General features: G+C 42.6%; 1 protein-coding gene across 3 annotated transcripts in view; it reads left to right on the top strand.

Moving 5' to 3' along the window:
• PPM1H (protein phosphatase, Mg2+/Mn2+ dependent 1H) overlaps positions 1-21,229 on the top strand; it is a 262,452-nt gene that overhangs the window by 82,163 nt on the left and 159,060 nt on the right. The gene's annotated exons all lie outside the window — the stretch shown is intronic.

Here is a 21,229-nt window from a genome sequence, read left to right as displayed (position 1 = left end):
ATTTCACTGAGGATTGCCAAATGATTGTTTTCTAATTATCACCTCTTCTGTGTATTTGTATAGCATTTTCTGTGGAGAGGATTTTTCTTTGATAACTGGAGATGAACTAATATTCTTCCATATATTCACACAGGATCATCATTTAATTTATTCCCTTGAATTGTCAATTTTCAGAAGAAGTAGCTAGCATGAAAGTCACTCCCGGTGGTAGTGATTTAGGTGTTTTATTTCTTTAACCATCACTATGGATTTAGGGATTTGCTTTCCTCTATGTAAAAATCTGTTTATTTTTCATGCTCAAAGTATCTCGGATTTAACCAGTTATATCCCCATCAGACATGCTCCTGTGTCCTGAAATACATCGTATCTGTGAGTGTTTCTTTGCTTTCTAATCCAACCTTGTACATTCTGCACTGTCTTACTGGAAACCAGTCCCTTTCCGAAGGACGTCTGTTTTCTCTCCCTGGGGAGGGTGCTCTGAATGCTCACACTGGTGTGGTGGTGTTACTTCCGGCCCTTTTGGTGGACAGAGTTAGGAAATACATGTATTTCAACAATTGAATTCCTATTGATATTTCCAATTTCAATTTAATATTATAAGGTAACTCTTATATCTGATTTATATTTATTGTCTTACATTATAAATCTCAGGACTTAATAACATGTACGTTTCCTATATCCTAATAACACATGTAACATAGTTTCAAAATTTCAATACCAGTATTTCTGCTGAGCACATTTTAAGATTTTTCTGCAATACTTTTCTCTTTGGTTTTTAGCCCAGTTGTTCAAAAGCCACTTGCAATAAGATTAGATTACCAGTTTAATATATAGTTCAAGTTTGTTTTCAACTATAAGATGTGCATTTTTTCATTTTTTGTTTAATTTTCAAAAGTCAAAAATGTTTTGTTTGTTTAAGATATACACACTTAGAAAAGTCTCGGTTCCATTCTTCACCCCTTCCTCCCACATATAACCCCTACAGGTATCTGTTTTCATTAGTTTCTAGTTTATTCTTTTAGTGTCTTAATTTGTGTGTGTGTGTTCTTGTTTTCTCTTAAAAAAAGACAGTATACTGCTTTCTTCCATTTACTGTATCTTGGAGATCACAGTAATTGTACAGATTCTTTTAAAAAGAGCAAAATCTTGGGGCACCTGGCTAGCTCAGTTAAGCATCTTGACTTCGGCTCAGGCCATGATCTCAGGGTTTGTTGGTTCGAGCCCCATGTCAGCTTCTGTGCTGACAGGTCAGAGCCTGGAGCCTGCTTCATAATTTGTGTCTCCCTCTCTCTCTCTGCTCCTCCCCTGCTCACTCTCTCTCTAAAAAATAAACATTAAAAAATTTTTTTAAAAATAGAGCAAAAACTTCTCTTGAAGAAATGTTCATAAAATCTCTGCTTACCAGAAGCTTTTCTGAGTTACACAAGAAGAAATGAAAGATTAAAGCAGTAAATTATCAATAAATCTTTGACTACAAAAACACATAAAATTTCTTTTAAAGTTTATTTTTTGAGAGAGAGAGAGAGAAGCTCTGCAGAGTCAGCATGGGCTCGATGTGGGGCTCAAACTCATGAACTCATGCACCACCCAGGCACCCCAATACATTAAATTTTTGAAGTATCTATACTACTTTGGAGTTGGGAGCTAATTAAAAAGGTGTCAGTTATTCAGTTATCCTCTAAATTGCTACATAAATGTTTGGGAATTTGTAAACAGTTGTTTAACAGCATTCCCTTTGGATTAGAGCTAAAGTCTATTTCACGGAGAGGTGGAGGCTATTTTAAGATTTCCCACCCCCCTTCCCCTTGCTTATTCATAAAAAACAAGCTGACAAATGAAGTAACTTCTCTGGAAACTAGTACATTCAATCTCAATGCGTTTTATCATCTTAAAACTTTCTCTGGGAGGGGATAGTACTTTGGACCTTACCAGTGGCCACCAATAATTTTTTTTTTTTAATGTTTGTTTATTTTTGAGAGAGCGAGCAAGCAGGGGAGGGGCAGAGAGAGAGGGAGACAGAATCTGAAGCAGGCTCCAGGCTCTGAGCTGTCAGCATGGAGCCCAACTTGGGGCTCTAATTCACAAACCGTGAGATCATGACGTGAGCTGAAGTCGGATGCTAAACTGTCGGAGCCACCCAGGTGCCCCATCAGTAACTTGTTAATTACTGGAACAAGCAGACACTTGAACTTTTCCTGGCATCTGACACTTTGCTTTCTTAAGTCCTCACCTCCTTGGCTTCATGATATTACCAGATCCCAGGCTTTCCTTTGGAATCTGCAAGCTTCTCAGCCGCCTTTCTCTACAGTGTAGGATGTTGTAGATTTAGACCTTGGAATGTGAAGGGGATCTGAGTCAGGCTTTACTACCTGCTGGCTGTTTGAACCTGGGTTAGTCAACTTCCTGGATTCAATTTTTATAAAAGGGGACAAATGATACCTCTCGTATCTGCCTTATCATTGGAAGGTTCAAATGAGATAACACACAATTATAAAGTACTAACACTAGTTAGTCTTTTTTCTTACTAATAAAAAGTATCTTGGGGTGCCTGAGTGGCTCAGTCAGTAAGCATCTCTTAATTTTGGCTCAGGTTATGATCTCACAGTTGATGAGTTCGAACCTTGCATTGGGCTCTGCACTGACAGCACGGAGATTGCTTGGGATTCTCTCTCTCCTTCTCTTTCTGCCCTTCCCCAGATCGCATGCTCTGCCTCTCTCTCAAAATAGGCAAACTTAAAAAAATATCTTCTGGTTAATAATTTGGAATATAGGTCATGTACAGTTACCTTTAATATGAGAATAATTGCCCCACATGATAATTTACTTCCAGTATTCTAAATAATCAGAATTCCCTTCTCTGTATTGCAGCCACTCCCAGCAATGGAAACAAGCTTCCTGTGTTGCCTTCCCCACCCCTGCCCCCACCTGCTCTTACTGATTCTCTTTAACTGCTAACCATTTCCTAACCTGTCTCAGGTGTGGTAGACACAACCACCACTACTCGTCGTTCCCCAGCAGCTGATGATCCCACAGAGCCCTGCCAGGACCCTCCTTCTCCTTCACAGGGAGTACCCCTGCCCCAGTCAAGCCTCTTAAACTTCTGACTCAGTACGGACTGATGTGGAAAATGCTGGGGTTTGGAGCTGATGGCTAAGAAAGAATTCTTGAGACATCATCACTGTAAGAAAAAAAAGTGGTTTTATTAAAGCCATGGGACAGGACCCATGGGCAGAAAGAGTGGCACAGGGGTTGTGAAGAGTGGCTGATTATATACCTTCAGGCTGGGAAGGGTTAAGGTATTTTGGAAACAAGGTTTCCAGGACCTTGAGGGGCGAGCTATTGTTAGGAAAAGGTCATTTACTGTTTAGTAAAAACTCAGTCATGAGATCGTGTAGAAGTCTACCAGGGCTCCGTAAGCTTGGAGTATGGTTGCCAGCCTGTATCTTGAGGGGGTAGAGAGAGAAGAAGTTTCCAAAGGAATTTTTATGATAAAATAGATTTCCTGGATCCTGGAGGTTGGGATAATGTTATGCTAAGATTGCCTTTCACCCTTAGCAAAGTGTCCTCATCGAGAAGGTCACTCTGCCTGTCTCAAGGACGTTGTCAATAGGCTGTAGGCAAAAAGGAAATTTCATTGTTTCCCTTTCCCTTTATTTCCCACATCACGAAGGCACACCAGTGGCTTATAAACTGGGGTTATCACATAAACTGGGGGTATTCAGCTCACTGGGGTGAGGCTGAGGGTGCCTCATTTCCTCATTGAAGGCAATTCCAGTCCCTGATTAAATCAGAGGGACTGTTTCATCTAGGCCGGTGCTACTTCATGTCATCAGTAAACCCAAAGTGTCCCTATCACTTGGGAGCTTTCCTCTGGTTCTGCCTTCAGTCTACTAAGTCAGAATCTCTGGGAGTGGTTCTCCAGGGGACATGTATGCCTACAAAAGCATGAGAACCATTACTAACAACAGAGGTTGGAGTTCTAGATGTAGTTTTCCACAGAAAAAGGAGCATAAATTACATTTATGTAGTCACTCAGTATTGTGCTTTATTAGGTTGTAGTTCAGTAAAATTTCCAGGTAAGCCTGTAAATGGATTTAATGTTTTGGTCAAAATGTATATTAAGTTGATCAGTCATCTTATTCACAAACTTTTGGACTATAAATAACCCTTTAGGAATGTGTTAGTAAGTTAGAAAGTATTTTGAGTGGTGCCTGGGAGGCTCAGTTGGTTAAGTGTTTGACTTCTGCTCAGGTCAAAGTCCATTGTGGGTTCAAGCCCTGTGTCGGGCTCTGTGCTGACAGCTCAGAGCCTGGAGCCTGCTTCAGATTCTGTGTCTCCCTCTCTCTGCCTCTGCCCTGCGCGTGCTCGCTCGCTCTCTCTCTTTGTCTCACACACACACAAAATAAACATTAGAAAATATTTTGAAAATGTAGGATGTAAGAATTTTTTTTTTACTATTATTATTTACTGGTTAATTCATGCTTCATGTCAGTGAAGAAAGGATATTTTGCAACCAGCTTACAAATATCTGCAATTTAGAAACATAATGAAATGAAAGTTAACCTCATGGACCTTTTTATGAAAAATTATTCCTCTTGATTTCCTTTCTCATGCTCCTGGTTCTGCTGTTAAAATTCCTTTTGGCCGTTTGGAGCCTGTTTCTTACTATGGCCAGGATTCTGGAACAATGAGACCTATTTTAATCTCTAGACTGAAATGCAGTAGGGAAGGTCATCAGTTGGCCTCATTTCGAATCTGTGGAATTTCCAACAATTTGAGACTTTAAGTCCCTCTGTCTCCCAAGGTCATGGATGGGAGTGGTGATTAGCTCTCACTTGCTAGATTTCTAATAAGGAATATTCCACTGTCTCCTGTTAGTAAGCTTCAGAAATAGTTCTCTACATTAGCATTTATTCAGAGAATACAGTTTTTAAGCGGCACCTGGGTGGCTCAGTTGGTTGAGTGGCCAGCTCTTGGTTTCAGCTTCAGGTCATGATCTCATGGTTTGTGGGTTTGTGCCCCACATTGGCTCTGCACTGATAGCACAGAACCTGCTTGGGATTCTGTCTCCCTCTCTCTTTGCCCCTCCCCTGCATGCGCACACACACTCTCTCTCTCCGTCTCTCTCTCTGTCAAAAATAAATAAATAATACAATTAAAAAAAAATCTTCCCAATAAACTTGGATTGGCTCAACTGATAACAAGTTTATGATATTTAGGGAGTAAATGTGTTTGACCAGTGGCTCTCAGAAGTATATCTCAGTGTCTATTTTTGGTCATAATTGTCAAAATTTGTGACTTGAAAAGTTGCTCAGGGTCCCTGCCTGGCTCAGTTGGTGGAGCGTGTGACTGTTGATGTTGGGCTTGTGAGTTTGAGTGCTAGATTGGGTGTAGATTACTTAAAAATCTTTTTCAAAAAAGTTTCTCTCTGACTACTTAGGACAGGTACCTAGAGATTCTCGAGCTTGCGAGAAGACTTTTAATCTCAAGTTACTATTTCTCTTCTAAAGTCAATAAACTTTTCATTCAGTAGATATTTATCTGTTTTATGTTAGGCATTGGCTAGTCTCTAAGAATACGAAATCAAACAAGGTTCTACCTCTGCCTGCATGGTACTTACCGTAACAGTGCAAAAGAGTTTGTATCAGACTTGGGTTTTATTAGATTTCTTAACTTCTAATTGACAGCCACCTAATGTGAATTTATTGTAGGATACTGGGGTTGCCCAGATATTCTCAGGATAAATGGGTCTTGGGAGCAGCTGTAACTAGGGACGAAGACTCCATTGAGATTCTCTATTTCTAATCTGTATTCTTACATGATCTATTTCATTTCTCTTTTGTCTCTCTTCCTGCTCTCTTCCCTTTTTCTTATTCTTTCATTTACCTTTGAAGGTCACTTATTGGCTCAACTAGCATCAGGTGGCTAGCCCTAGGTCAATCAGATGTGGCCAAGGACCAACTGTGTGAGTGGATTGGAGTTGGGTAGGAGGAAAAGACAATATCCAGAAGAAAGAGGCTATGTGTCTGCCAGGTCTTTGTGGGACACTTTACATTCGTTTGTATTCTTAATTCACACAGTGGCCCAATTTAATAGCTAAAGAAACTGAGTTTTGGAAAGGTCAGTTAACTTACCTAAGTCACACAGCTAGTAAATGGCAGAGCTAGGAAACCAGTCCAAGTTTCTGGTAATTTCCGTGACTGTAGCAATTGCAGTGCTTAGTGCTTACATTGCAGGATTTAAGAACTACAATAAAGAAGTGCATATCAAGCAGCCTTAGCATGGTGTGGTGGTTAAACTGAGTGTTGAAGGACAAGGGGGCATTTGTCAGACAAGAGGAGGTTAGATCATTGTAGGCAGAGGGAAAGGCACGTGTCAAGGAATTGTGGTTTGTAACAACACTGCTTTCTGTAAACCCATGCCTGTTTTTTTATGGCTGAAAATAAGCAGGTGTGAGGAGAGCAGATGGGATGAAGACATGGATAAGGGCCAAATCATGAAGATCCTTGTGTGGCAAGCTAAGGAGTTTACATTTTACCCTAAAATCTTGAGAGTCCATTTGAGAGAATTGGAACATGGGAGTGATGTGGCCAGCGTTCATGGTTGAGAAATGTCGGTGTCTCCATGCTGTATAGGATCTATCAGCGGAGGGGACAACCAGTTAGGTTATTGTGGTGGTGCCTGGACAATGTGATATGGGTCTAAACAAGGCATGGGACTTGGCCTAAACTCAGTCCTAGTTGTGCTATATAGGCCGAGGGACTAGACGCGGACAAGAGTAAAAAGCCAAGAGGACAGGAATGCTCCTTGGAATCCTTGGTCCACGAAGGCAGGAACAACAGGAGGAGGATTGCATTTGAGACAGAGGTAGACGGAAAGAGAATGAGAGCAGGTTTGGGCAACTTGAATGTGTGCAATATGCAAATGCAGATATCCTGCAGGCATTCAGAAATGCAGTCAGAACACCCCAGAGATCTGTGCAGTCGGAACACCCCAGAACACCCCAGAGACACGAACATGGCAGTGCTTAGTGTTTAGGCCTTAAATGAAGCCTTGGGAATAGAGAAGATCTCCCAGGGAAAGTTGGGTAGGAAGAAAAGCAAGCCAAATGGGGGCCCCAGGGAACGGCAACATTTGAGGCTCATTTGCACACTCCCACATTAAAGGGCTAGTGGGGGATAGGAAGTTTGAGTTAATCACAATTTCTGCTTGCCATATGGCTAGAGACTTGCCATATGTCAAATATGATTTACCAGGTATTACAGGATTGTCCTAGGTACCGCTCCAAAGCTCTGTTCACTAAAAATTAATTTTAGCTCTGAAAGCAGGATAGGTTTTACATTAACTGGAGTTGGGTATGGTGACAGATAGAGACTCAACAGTTGGAAAAGAAGGCCTAGAACCTAGTGCAGAGATCCTCAGAGTGTCCCTCTGAGGAGATGAACCTGCTTTTGGATATCTCTGGGGAAGGGAATCTCTGCTTGCTGACATAACTCATTGCATTGCCAGGCAGCTTTAAACTGATGGTGTCAGAATCGCCTTTCTGCTACCTCCAGGTCCCCCTCGGGCCCCTGGAGTTTCCCTCCTGCACGGCAGTCTCAGTGTTGAGAGAGCACCGTCCTGGCCTCCAAGGCCACCTGGGTCAGGCCGCACTAATACTGAGCGAGCATTGGTTCTAAGGCAGAGACCAGCAGTGGAGTTAAGAGTCCACCTAGGGATGTACTAGGTTCTGTTTTATCAGCCCTTTTTTTGCAGATGTTTGGGGCTCACTTGACAGGGCACGCTCTCAAGTTCCATTAGCGCTTAGGATTAATTTTTTTTCTTTGGAACACAGTTATTTTTCTTGAAGCCAATGGATGGGAAACCCCAATAAAAACATTTTAAGCACAGGGGCGCCTGCGTCGCTCAGTCGGTTAAGCGTCTGACTTCAGCTCAGGTCATGATCTCACAGTTGGTGAGTTCGAGCCCCACGTCGGGCTCTGTGGTGACAGCTCAGAGCCTGGACCCTGCTTCAGATTCTGTGTCTCCCTCTCTCTCTGCCCCTCCCCAACTCATGCTCTCTCTCTCTCTCTCTCTCAAAAAAAATTGAAAAAAAAAATAAAAATAAAACATTTTAAACATTAAGAAGCAAATAGGCAGGGGTGCCTGGGTGGCTCAGTAGGTTAAGTGTCCAACTCTTTGTTTTGGCTCAGGTCATGATCTCCTGGTTTGTGAGATCAAGCCCCTCTGTGCTGATGGTTTGGAGCCTGCTTGGGATTCTCTCTCTCTCTCTCTCTCTCTCTCTCTCTCTCTGTGCCCTCCCCCTGCTTGTGTGCACACACATGCACTCTTTCACTCTCTCTCTCAAAATAAATAAACTTAAAAAACAAAAACAAAAAACAAATAGGCAGGCCTAGAATTCACTTGTTATTCTAGTGTCCCTCTTGGGATGTTATGGAGAAAACAAGTTCATTTGTTCGTTCATTCAACTAATGTTTATTGAACGCCTACTCCCTGCTATGTGACTGGAGATAAAGAAAACAACTAAAATCAACACAGAACAATATGGAATATAACTTTTTGACTAATTGGAGTATATTGGCAGCCCCCTAGTCCTTTTTATTTAAGGATGATGCCGGGCATCCAATTAAAAATAGTTTACATCCTCCTTAGTGCATTTGTCTCCTTCCAGGCCATAGCAAAGCCTCATTGTACTTTCTAGAAAGCTTTTTGAGGGTGTAGAGATCACTTTGCCTAAAATGGAACCCCTCTTGGCCCTTCTGGGGCCTCAAGGTTTAAGCATTCTTTCTTTTGTAAATCTGGGAGAGTTGAATTGTTAATGGCATGGCCTTGGGTCTAGGCACAAAGGTAGTAATGTTTGATCAGACAGCAACCAGCTTTCAAAGGGCTACTTTTTGTATTCAGGCTTTATTATTTTTTAAGTTTATTTATTTATTTTGAGAGAGACAGAGAGTGAGAGAGTCTGAGACAGATGGAGAGAGACAATCCCAAGTAGGCTCCGCACTGCCAGCATAGAGCCCGATGTGGGGACTCATACAAACCTTGAGATTATGACTGGAGCCGAAACCCAGGGTCCGAAGCTTACCCATCTGAGTCACTTAGAGCCCTTATATTCAGGCTTTAATCTGGAAACAAAACAGTCTCTACAAGTTAGTTCACATAGAGATGAAGATTTTCCAAAGCAGATTATTTTCAATCAAAGCGTTCTGTGGGTTTTTTTTTTTTAAACAATGACTTAAGTTATGAGTGGGAAATTAATTGTTGCTCTTAATGTACATTAGCAGTAATGCTGTGCTTGCCTTGGAAAAAGTATGTTGGCGTGCTGAAACCATGTGACATGTCACAATTCCTTCTTGCAATACCTGTGTTCTATTTATAGGCTGTTGTGCAACTAATTACAAGAGCTTCATTTATGTGAACACAATACATCATTTAAAACCTCAGTTGCTGGCAAATGCCAGAACAGCTTGTCTAGGATGTTGAACTGAATTGTTTTTTATAGCATATTGATTGAGCCAATAAAATGAGGCTAGTGACACCACCTTTCTCGTGTTCAAGGTTACAAGCATTACCCATAAATTGTTAGATGTAAAACTCTATTAACCGCTGTTTTCTAATGGTCAGACACCTTCCCTAAGAGGAAAGTACTTTTCATTGTCCCCATTTTATTGATGAGAAGCTGAGGCCCAGGGAGATAAAGTTCAAATCACACAGATACTTATTGGTGGATCCAGCTTTCAAACCTGGGGAAATCTGGTTCCAGAGTCTTTCTGCTCTTAACTGCCTCCCAGATTTCTAGCAGAGAGAAACCTGTGTGCCTGACCCCGCTGTTGTTTCCTGCCCTGTTGTATGTGAAGGCCACTCGGCATGTGCACTTGAAAACAGGTGGATGAGTGGCCTTCCTCTCTCATAGAAGAGCACATTTTTTTTTTAATTTTTTTTTTCAACGTTTATTTATTTTTGGGACAGAGAGAGACAGAGCATGAACGGGGGAGGGTCAGAGAGAGAGACACAGAATCGGAAACAGGCTCCAGGCTCTGAGCCATCAGCCCAGAGCCCGATGCGGGGCTTGAACTCCCGGACCGCGAGATCGTGACCTGGCTGAAGTTGGACGCTTAACCGACTGCGCCACCCAGGCGCCCCAGAAGAGCACATTTTTAAAGATCTTTTCTAAAACCAGGACTCAGAACTCTCAAGTTAGAGTTTCATCTTTCTTACCACCTTGTATATAAAATTATTGTTGTGTTGCCTTAAGATTAAAAAGGAACATAGGGGAGCTCTAGGTGGTGAGGAACTTTCTTTATCCCAGAGCAAGGGAAAAGTTAGGGTTGTGTGGAGTTTTTGAGGAAACTGCTGATTAAAAAGTTAGGTGTTTTATTTGTTGTCTGTTGAGATTAGCGTCTTTTTATCTTCTGGTTTCATTTTTATCAGTTTCAACCTTTTTGACATTCACATTTTTAAACTGCACATTTGAGATGGACTTTCATTTTGTTTTTTAAAAAGTGCGCGTTTCTGACTCTGCCGATAGCACTGATACATCTGGTAAATACAGGAAACCTTATCTTTGGATATAGAGTAGCTTCAAGCACACCGCTTTTTTTTTTCTTTCTTAATCGCCAGTAGAAGCTTATGCAAGTAATATTCTTGTTCTAAACTAATGCAAAAGCTGCAAACTCGAAGTCCTGTTTGGGTAGGCTTTATTTTCACGTCACTTGGCCCCAGCATAGCCGCACTGTGTCCTTGAATGGGGATTGTTCCAGCATCTGACAGGGCGCAGACTTCCTTATCTAAATGTGGAGCTTAGACTTTGGTAGTATTAATGGTTTGGTCAAGAGGGCCTGGAGACTAATGGAAAGGAAATGCCCGATAACAGCTTTCTGGTTTTTATCTTTGCTTTGTTGAAAGTTCATTTCTTCAACGGCTAATGTGAAGAAGAAAACATTGTGTATGTGGGGAGATCTATGTGACCCCATAGCTTCTTTTGATCTTGAGTTTTGTTAATCTTTAGTTTTAATTATCTTGGTGAGGGAGATAGAAGCTAATGATGGCCCCCAAATGCCAGCAGCAAAGTATATCCAAAGTTAATGTGACTATGAACACCAAGGTGCACAGTAAATTCTATTCAAGTTGATATCTTTGCTCACTTCTTTATTACATGTAATGACATAAAATGGTCAGTATTTGATTGTTTTTGACCTACAACAACAATTTTAGAGCATTCAATCTAATAGTTAAATTCAGGAGTCAGCACACATTTTTTGTATATACACACACACACACACATACACACACACACATACACACACTTTGCAGGCACTCTCTGCAGAAACTGTGAACTGCCATTGTACCTGGAAAGCCACGATATACTTAAATGAATGAGCATAGATGTATTCCAATAAAACTTTATTGACACTGAAATTTGAATTTCATATACTTTTCATGTGTCTTAAAATAGCACTTTGATTTTTCCTTCCCCTCACATACATAAAAATGTAAAAACCATTCTTAGCTTGGGCAACCATACAAAAAAAAATGTAAAAGTTATCCTTAGCTTGGGAGCCAGGTTTGGCCCACGAGCCATAGTTTGCTGATGCCCGCTAAGTCAAAGTGGGCTGCCACTGCCTTTGCAATGTCTGGTACCAAGAATTTTGTGTTCACTAACCTAAAACCAATGTCATGATCTCCTCCTCCAGCACTTCCCACCCCCAAGACTTGTTTCACTTTCTCCTCACCGTTCATAATCAGCTTACCTCGTCTGCTCATTCTGCCAGTGGAAACCTGAGTCCTCCTCTTTGCTCCCTTCTCCTCCATGACCTTTGTCCAGTAGGTCCTCCTGGGATTCTCTATTGCTTCAGCTCCTCTGAAACCCTCCTTTTTTCCTTCCAGAGTCAGTGCTTGATTCACGACCCCTTTGTCACCTGGACTATTATAAGAGACCCTGGGTGATCACTTTGCCTTTGTCATTTATCCTCTATAAACTGTCCTCCATTAAACCACTACTGCTGTTTTCCAAAATAGTTTTGATCTTAAGAATCCTTTCTTTAAACAATTTTAGATTCATCCCATGGGTCATAAGCTCTATAGGATAAAGCTTGATAGAATTTCACGGTCTAGTTCTTTATTTTTTTATTTTTTTATTTTTTCAAATGTTTATATTTGCATGAGAGAGAGTGCCCAAGCAGGGGAGGGACAGAGAGAGACTGAGATGGAATCTGGAGCAGGCTCCAGGCTCTGAGCTGTCAGCACAGAGACCAATGTGGGGCTCGAACTCATGAGCCATGAGCTCATAACCTGAGCCGAAGTGGGACGCTTAACTGACTGAACCACCCAGGCACCCCTTTTACGGTCTAGTTCTGATGTAGCACCCTCACCAAGCCTATACTTAGGTCATACCCAGCCCCTCTTTATAAAGTTTGCATCACTCTTTTACAGGCTGTTCCTCTGCTCGGAGAGCCTTTCCTTTCCTGCTCTCTGATTTCCTCCTTCATTCCATAAGGCTGAGCTCAGATGCCACCTCATCTGTAACACTTTCCCGACTCTTGTGTTACAGAGGTGTCTCCGCTTCTGTATGCTCAGGTCCCTTTGTGACACACACCTTGAGTATGGCATCAATCTGAACAAATGATAGTTATTTGTAAGGAGGTCTCCCAACTACGGATGACTGCCTGCTCCTTGAGAGTGGAAACCACATCCTAGTCTTCTTGGTTTAACCCTACTTGGTTCCATAGTAAATATTTTCAAGTAATGATTTTAATCCGTATACTGTTTATCTAACAATTTTCTTGGTTTACTTATCAAATCCCAGAGATCGGGATGCAGGGTTGCAGAATCAAATGCCCATGGGGCCAGGCTGGTGACGTAAATGTCACAGTAGATGGAATGAGGTCTGGGGTGTCCTGTCTCTGATTGTTGCCAGAAGACACTGGGACAGGAGTAAAACCTGATGTACTGTTTTTCAAGAGAATTAGGAAAATAAGGATTTTCATGTAAATATCCCAACTTTTTAATACTGGCAACTAGTTTACGTTTTCAAAAATATTTTATGGATGGGGCGCCTGGGTGGCTCAGTTGGTTAAGAATCCAGCTTCGACTCAGGTCTTGATCTCACCATCGTTAGATCAGCCCTGCACTTGACTCTGCACTGATGGTGCAGAGCTTGCTTCTGACTGTCTCCCTCGCTCTCTGCCCCTCCCTGACTTGAACCTTCTCTCTCTCTCTCTCTCTCTCTCTCTCTCTCTCTCTCTCTCAAAAGTAAGCAAACATTTAAAAAGTATTTTGTTGGCAAAAATTTAAAAATAATCACCTCTCTGGGGGCTGAATGTGGCTCTTGAGACCCCATTTAGCAATGCTTGATTGGTCACGTCCCTTCATTGCCTACCCATAGACAGAGCCTGGGAACCAGAGGTAAGGTTGTCTAATGGAGAAGACGTGCATGTATGTGCTCGTTTCCCGCCTGGATTTATCTTCATTCACCATGCTGCCTCCTCTAGGTATTGGTAGTCACCTTCCAAAAGGTGAGGAGAGCCTAACACCCCAGAGAATTCCACTGCCTGGTAACCCCTGACTGACTTTTAACTGAAGGGGCTTAGATGACCTCCTGTTCTCCCTCCTACCCGCAGGTGGCTGGAACTCTCTGGAAGAAGCTATTATTCTCCATGGATGTTTTGGCTCTTTTCGCTGATGGCTATTATCAAAGGCTTAGCTTCCGGGTCAGAGCCATGGTTTTCCAGTATACCAAGAATGAGTGATTATTAACTACCTTGGAGCTAGGAATTAAGTTGTCCTTACATTCCAGCCTACCTGCCTATCTGGGAGGTCAGTAACCACTTGAGTGTCACAGGAAACATTGCCTAGGAGGTTACCTAGAAAAGAGGATTTTAATAATCGATAGTTGTATTTAGTCTTCCATAAATGATTCATTTCCCACCCCTCCCCCTACAGCCTTTTGCTGTCTGCTTCTCAATTATATATGAATCAGCAATATCTCACTACACCTGATGTCCTTTATAAATTACTTCTGCCTTCTTAGCCAGTGTAATTACTGCCTGCTTAGCAGTATTAACACTAGTGTAAACTTTTTAGCCTAGAGTGTTCAGGCCATTATTTCCTTTAAAAGCAAAAGCAATGGAGGGGGTTGGTGCCTGGGTGGCTCAGTCAGTTGAGTGACTTTTTGCTCAGGTCGTGATCTCATGGTTCATGAGTTCTAGCCCTGCATCAGGGCTCTCTGCTCTCAGCATGGAGCCCACTTCAGATTTCAAATAAAGATATACCTCCCCTGCTTGGGCGATCTCTCTCTCTCTCTCAAAAATAAAAATAAACATTAAAGCAAAACAAACCGAAAAACCCCACAAAGCAATAGAGGCACCTGGGTAGCTCAGTCGACTCTTAATTTCGGCTCAGATCATGATCCCAGGGTTGTGGGATAAGCCCTGCATCAGGCTCTGCCCTGAGTGTGGAGCCTGCTTGAGATATTCTCTCTCTCTGTTTTTCCCCCTCTCCTTCTCTCTCCCTCCCTTCCTCTGTCCTTAACCTCTGCTTGTGTGTGCCCTCTCTAAACAAAACAAAACAACCATGATGTAATATAATAATAACCAAACAACCAAGTCAAATCCTGTATTCGGTCTTTTTCTGTGGGTGTGCGGCCTGAGCTCTTGAATCCAGGAGCCTGGGGGCCCCAAAACGGCATCCGTGGGCAGGTGTGGATGGGAGCCTAGAAGTGGTGCAGGCATGACCATGCGAGGGCTCTCCTGTGCACAGAACACTGTCACGTGTGACTTCAATGTTGCAATAATGTTGAGAAGAGGGCTCAGAGGAGCAGACGGCCTTGCTCAAGGTCCCTGTTGTGGAAAGTGTCATGTGATGCCACCTGAAGCCTCTGGATGCCTGGAGGTGGCCATGTGTCCTTGAGGCAGGCGGAGGGACACTAAAAGAAAGGGGAGGGAGGAGGAGAGTCTCCTCAAACTTACAGGACTGGATAAAGCCCCCGGGCCTAACAGAAGAAGCAGCTGGCTTTGTATTTGATCTAATATTAATAAGTAATATACACTGAGTGCTCGCTGTGTGCCAGAAACTGTAAAGCACTTGCCATGCGGGGCATTTACTTCTCACGCTGTGCTGTGATCGGAGAGGACTCTTCTCGGCATTTTGGAGAGCAAAAGTAACTTGCCCGAGAACACGCAGCCAGGGCTAGTAATCAGCAGAGGCCAGGTGTTGCTAGGTCTTTCTGACCATTGTCCCTGTCGCACTTTCTCACGTGTGTACGGTCAGGGAGGAGGTGGGTAATGAATGAGGTGACGCCGTCAAGTGCTAGCGAGGGACGTGATGCATGGAATCCTTCAAAGAAAATGTCACTTGTGACTATTCTCTGTTGATTGTCTTTGTCAATCCTTTTGCAAGTGGTTTCATTGCTTTTTCTCTGAGCCTGTGTCCTTTGTGACAAAGGCTCACTACTTGAGTATACTTGAGAGTACTTACTTGTCTGAATTTAGTAATAGGTTCTCTATGTCCTACAGTCACATAAGTGTCCTTGTAGTCAAGATTTTGAGCAGATGATAAGGCAGATAACTTGATAATTAAACGGCTGCGATTAAAACCAGGAGTTTACTGCTGAAATTCAGTTGTTTTTAAAAATTTGTGACTGAAGTATGTTTTTTTTTAACAAATTTTTAAATGCTTATTTTTGAGAGAGTCCAAGTGGGGGAGGGGCAGAGCGAAGGGGACCAAAGATCCAAAGCAGGCTCTGCACTGACAGGCTGACAGCAGCATACCCGATGTGGGGCTCAAACTGGAGAACTGAGAGATTGTGACCTGAGCTGAAGTCGGACACTTAACCGCCTGAGCCATCCAGGTACCCCATGACCAGAGTACTTCAGAAGCAGAAAGAAGGACAACAGGTTTCTTTTTCTTTTCTTTTTTTAAAAAATGTTTTAAAATGTTTATTTTTGAGGGGGAGAGAGACAGGGTGTGAGTGGGGGAGGGGCAGAGAGAGAGGGAGACAGAATCCAAAGCAGGTCCAGGCTCTGAGCTGTTAGCATAGACCCTGATGCGGGCGGGGCTCAGACCCACAAACCACAAGATCATGACCTGAGCCAAAGTCGATGCTTAATCCACCGAGCCACCCTGGCACCCTAAAAAACAGGTTTCTTAAATGTGTGACAGTGGCACAGAAAATCATTTGCTTTTTTAAAACAGGTTCTATTTCTGTGGTCTCTTGGTTATATCATGTCTGGTACTCAGGTCATGGCTTCAAGCTGTATCTGATACACGCATAGAATTTTTGACGTCCAAGTCCTTAAAATTCCTCATTTAACTGTTTTATACAAGGGGAAGAAATCTCGGTGTTTGGGTTCAACTGAAGGTGGACAAAGTCCTAAGATGGATTTTGTCACAGGTCTCTCCCAAGGCGAATGCATCTTCTATGAGATGAAAGAACTGGGTGTAAACTCTTGATTTTTGAAGAGACAGTAGCCACTCTTCCCATAGATCCTCCCAAGCATCCTCCCACCTGAACTGTAATCCTAACTTCAAATTTTTCCAGTTCTTTATGGATGACCAGAAATCCCCCCCTCCCAACACACGTAACTTAGCAACTCTCATTTAATCCGTGACGTACTGCTCAGGACCTGAGGTTTGTAGAAGTTAAGTGAGTTGACTGGACACCGGCCGTGCCCTACCTTTACAAAGAACAACAGTGGTGGCTCACTCACAGAGCTGACAAGAGGCTCAAATGAGTTAATTATCACATGTAAAATGCTAACATCAGTCCCTGGCACATAGCTCATTTTCAACAAATGTAGGATACGATTATTACGCCATATTTCAGAAGTAGCGGACTTGATTTCTGTTTCATTCACTCACTGAGCAAACATTTCTTGAGCACCTGCCGTGTGCTGTGTTCGCAGGCAGAGTGCCCATGTTCTTAATGGCTATTCTTTATTGCCTCCAGTTCAATTCCAAGGAAGATGTTTTCCCTCCTTGTAGGAAACTGGAAAATGACATCACTAAAGATAGGACATTTCATGGTCCACCAGCATTTTGTTTTGAAGTCTTCAGAATAAGCATCATGTTTAGATAAAGAATGCACATCTTACAGTCATTCCTCTTGATCTCAGGATAGTGCCGACTTCCTGCTGGAGCATAAGACAAGAAGTGAGTGTAGCTACTAATCTGGCTGCTTAGATTAAATAAAATTATTGAATCTGTTAACATCGCGAAGCCCCTCAGCTTGAGAATAAGAGTTTTTCCCAATTTACTTTTAGAGGAATTGAAGGTTTCACTTACATTTAGTAAACAATATTTAAGTTGAGAGAGGCCAAGCTTTTTAAAGCCAAGGTAAGTTAAGAAGAATTGGGTCTTTGCACTAAAGCTGTGTGGAGTAGGGAGTTTGAAATAGTATAAAATAGGGGACAAGAGTTGTGGTTTTTTTTTTTTAATTTTTTTTTTTCAACGTTTATTTATTTTTTGGGACAGAAAGAGACAGAGCATGAATGGGGGAGGGGCAGAGAGAGAGGGAGACACAGAATCGGAAACAGGCTCCAGGCTCTGAGCCATCAGCCCAGAGCCTGACGCGGGGCTCGAACTCACGGACCACGGGATCGTGACCTGGCTGAAGTCGGACACTTAACCGACTGCGCCACCCAGGTGCCCCAAGAGTTGTGGTTTTTTAAAATTCTTGTTGATGTTTGTTTATTTTTGAGAGCAAGAGAGCGTGTGAGCAGGGAAGGGGCAGAGAGAGAGAGAGAGAGAGAGAGAGAGAGAGAGACAGAGACACAAAGAGTCCGAAACAGGCTGCATGCTCTGAGCTGTCAACACAAAGCCCGACTCGGGGCTCAAACCCACAAACCACGAGATCATGACCTGAGCCGAAGTCAGACCCTCAACCGACTGAGCCACCCAGGCACCCCAAGAGTTGTGTTTTTTAAAAAGGGCAGTGGCTTTAAATCTTTAACATCTGAATAACAATCAGATATTTGACCCAAGAAGTTTCCAGGGTTGGGGTTGCTGTCTTCCCACCAGGTTGACATTTCTAACTTTTTGGTATCTCATTACTGTCTTTCATAAGCTGTACTCAACGTGACATGGCAAAGTAAGGCCACCAGTGATTGTTCTGTCACAGTAGTCTGGCTTTGATGAGTCATCACAGTACAGGCCTCTGAACCAAGTGCCGATAAGAATAGACACACAATAGGAAAATAAAACAACCGAGAGCTGAAGCAGAAATTGCTGGGAGCTCACAAATGTGTTTGCAGCTCTGCTGTATTTAGCTGTGTGACCTTGTGCATGTCAGGCTCTTCCAGGGCCCCAGGCTTCTCATGCATAAAATAAAGTTTCTAGGGTTTCTTGCTGAAGTTAGGTCAAAGACTTGGGAGTTTAATATCCACTAAGAGAGGTAGGAGATAAAGCCCTTTCAAGATGACCCAGGAGTCAGGATTTGTGTAATTATAGTAGCTTCGTTGACTGTTAGAAAACAGCAGTGGCAGATGAGTCAGCCTGGCAACGTAGCTATTGGAGACCAGTGATGCTTTTTTTGTTACAAAAAGACTTGACTACAGCATAAGTTGAGGTGCCAACGGTCAAGGTGATGCCAAGTTCCGGAAATAGCAGCTAGGATATCGTACAGAGGACAGGACGGAGGGGATGTTTGTCGCGAATTGATTTTCCCAGCCAGACCTCCACTTCGGCTTTCCCTGGAGAAGACGCTCAAGGGAGAGACACAAGGAGTGTAACATCCCCATCCGGCAAATAGTCCACCCCACACATATTGCTTGGGAAGTCACTACCAGTGACTGAGAAGAAGCAGGTGTGGTATTTCAGACCTGCTTCTTCTGCCTCACTTGGTTCTCCAAGGGTAGATCTGAGAGACTGACTCTAGTGAAAGTTTTTTTTTTTTTTTAAGTTTATTTATTTATTTTGAGAGACCGAGAATCCCAAGCAGGCCCTGTACCATCAGCGTGGAGCCTGATGCAGGGCTTGAACTCAAAACCCATGAGATCGTGACCTGAGCCGAAACCAAGAGTCAGATGCTCAACCGACTAAGCCACTCGGGCGCCCCTAGACAAAGCATGTTTTGTACTAGGCTCGCCAGCTGCAAACCTCTGGACTAAATGTGGACCCCTCTCAAGACGGGCAGATCTGACCCATCCATCCTTCATCCTCCCTCTGGGCCCTTTCTCCAATAGTTAGAGAAGAGGGAGCCTATTCCTGTTTCTGTCGGGCCTGGTACTGAGCTCACCCCATCTGCTTATTCTGTTCCTCCCCACACACTTCAGCTCGGCCCACCACAGGCTGGTGCAAGTCCCCATGTGTCATAGAGGTTGGGTTGAAGGGGGCGGGGTCACAGGAGACCTCATGGTGCATTCCAGCTACAGCACCTCCTTGCTGTGAAACCTGGAGTAAGTTACTTAGCTCATGTGGTAAGTGTGGCAAATTAATAGTCTTCATGCAGGTAGCCACTTTGTACCTTAAACCATATGAAACTACATTTTAACTTAAACCGTATGAAAATATGTCCTCTTTGAAGGAAAGAGAGTGAAGCTGTGGCAGAAAACTAGGCCTTGATCTTTCCCGACCCCATCCCTCCATCAGCAAGTGTGTGTCATAAACACAAGAGGCAGATTTGACGTCACAGATCCCCACCTCCTTACGCAGGCCCCTAGGACAGTGAATTTCAAACTCTGTAAGCAGCAATCTACTTTTTAAAAACCTTACACAGAAGGGTAGTATGTAAAATAAGTGAAAGTAGGTTTTTGTTTATAAAAAGCATGCTTAAATTGAAATTTATAATAAACCCAATAAGAATTATGGAACAGTTTTGATTCATACAGGAATTTGAAATAGGGGAGATAAAAGATGGCTGCTACGGTCTTTGTCCTATAACATGTATATGTAAGTAATTGCAAACGATGCGTCATTAAAAACAATTCTCCTTCCAATCAAGTGATGTCAGTAAATTAAAAAGAAAAGAAAAGGCTTTTAATGCCGAATATACAGATCATGAACATTTCTGTCTTCATGTGTAACAGATGGGAATGAACTTATAAATTATTGCGTTTTTTTTTCAAAATGATGTATTTTTAAAGAAAATTTTTTATTAAAAAAATGTTTAACGTTTATTTTTGAGAGGCAGAGTCAGAGTATGAGTGGGGGAGGGGCAGAGAGAGAGAGAGAGACAGAGAGAGACAGAGAGAGTCCAGAACAGGCTCCAGGCTCCGAGCTGTTAGCATAGGGCCTGATGCAGGGCTTGAACTCATGAACCATGAGATCATGACCTGAGCTGAAGCTGGATGCTTAATTTCAGCCACCTAGGTGCTCCAAAGAATAAATGTAAAGTAAACGTTAAAATAACTGAAGCATGTCTCAAGGTTTGGCAGAAGGATGCTTGAAACACACTCCCTTATATCTTGGGGCACTCAGGCCCCACATGTGCACTCTGTTTCCTGTTTGGTTGTGGTGTGTGTGCATTATGGAGACCCATGCAGTTTTCAGTGCCAAGAGCCATTTGGTATTTTAAAAAAAAAAAAAAACGGTTACATTTGAATCAGGTCGGCAGCCTGGTTGACAGTATTTCATCATTGTCAGTTGCTTGTTTTGATATTACACTGTAAGTTGTGAAATAATATTGTTAGGGGAAGGATGCATGAAACTCTCCTGCACTGTTTTTGGAGTTTACTCTGATTCTATAATTATTTCAGGATTGAAAAGTAAAAGGAAAAGTACTCGAAAAGGATTATCTATACTTAGGAGGGAGTTGATACAGTAGTGTATGGATCACACTGACAGAGTGGATCTCCAACCGTCTCACCTTAAAAGGCATCTTGTTTTTCTTGCCACTGAATTCTGTATCCTCTCTGCACACCCACTCTGTCACCTACTGTGACACAGTGGAAGTTTTGAAAAGAAAACCCAGCCAATGGCAAATTAAAGAGAGCTCTCTTTAGGGAGATCTATTTTAGCTGCTAATTAATTACTTAACAAGAAAATGATGCTGAAACCCAAGAGTTCAGTCTGCAGTTACCTGATACAGAAAAGGTATATGAATGATGTGGCATGTTCTTCTTGTTTTTTTTTTTTTTTTTAAATATTACTTATTGTCAAATTGGCTAACATACAGTGTGTAAAGTGTGCTGCTGGTTTTGGGGGTAGATTCCCCTGGTTCATCGCATACATACAACACCCAGTGTTCCTCCCAACAAGTGCCCTTCTCAATGCCTATTGCCTATTTTCCCCTCCT

This window comes from Prionailurus viverrinus, chromosome B4, assembly GCF_022837055.1.
Source record: "Prionailurus viverrinus isolate Anna chromosome B4, UM_Priviv_1.0, whole genome shotgun sequence".
Lineage (NCBI taxonomy): Eukaryota > Metazoa > Chordata > Mammalia > Carnivora > Felidae > Prionailurus > Prionailurus viverrinus.
The sequence above is the reverse complement of the archived record's forward strand: the minus strand, read 5'-3'. Positions and strand labels throughout refer to the sequence as shown.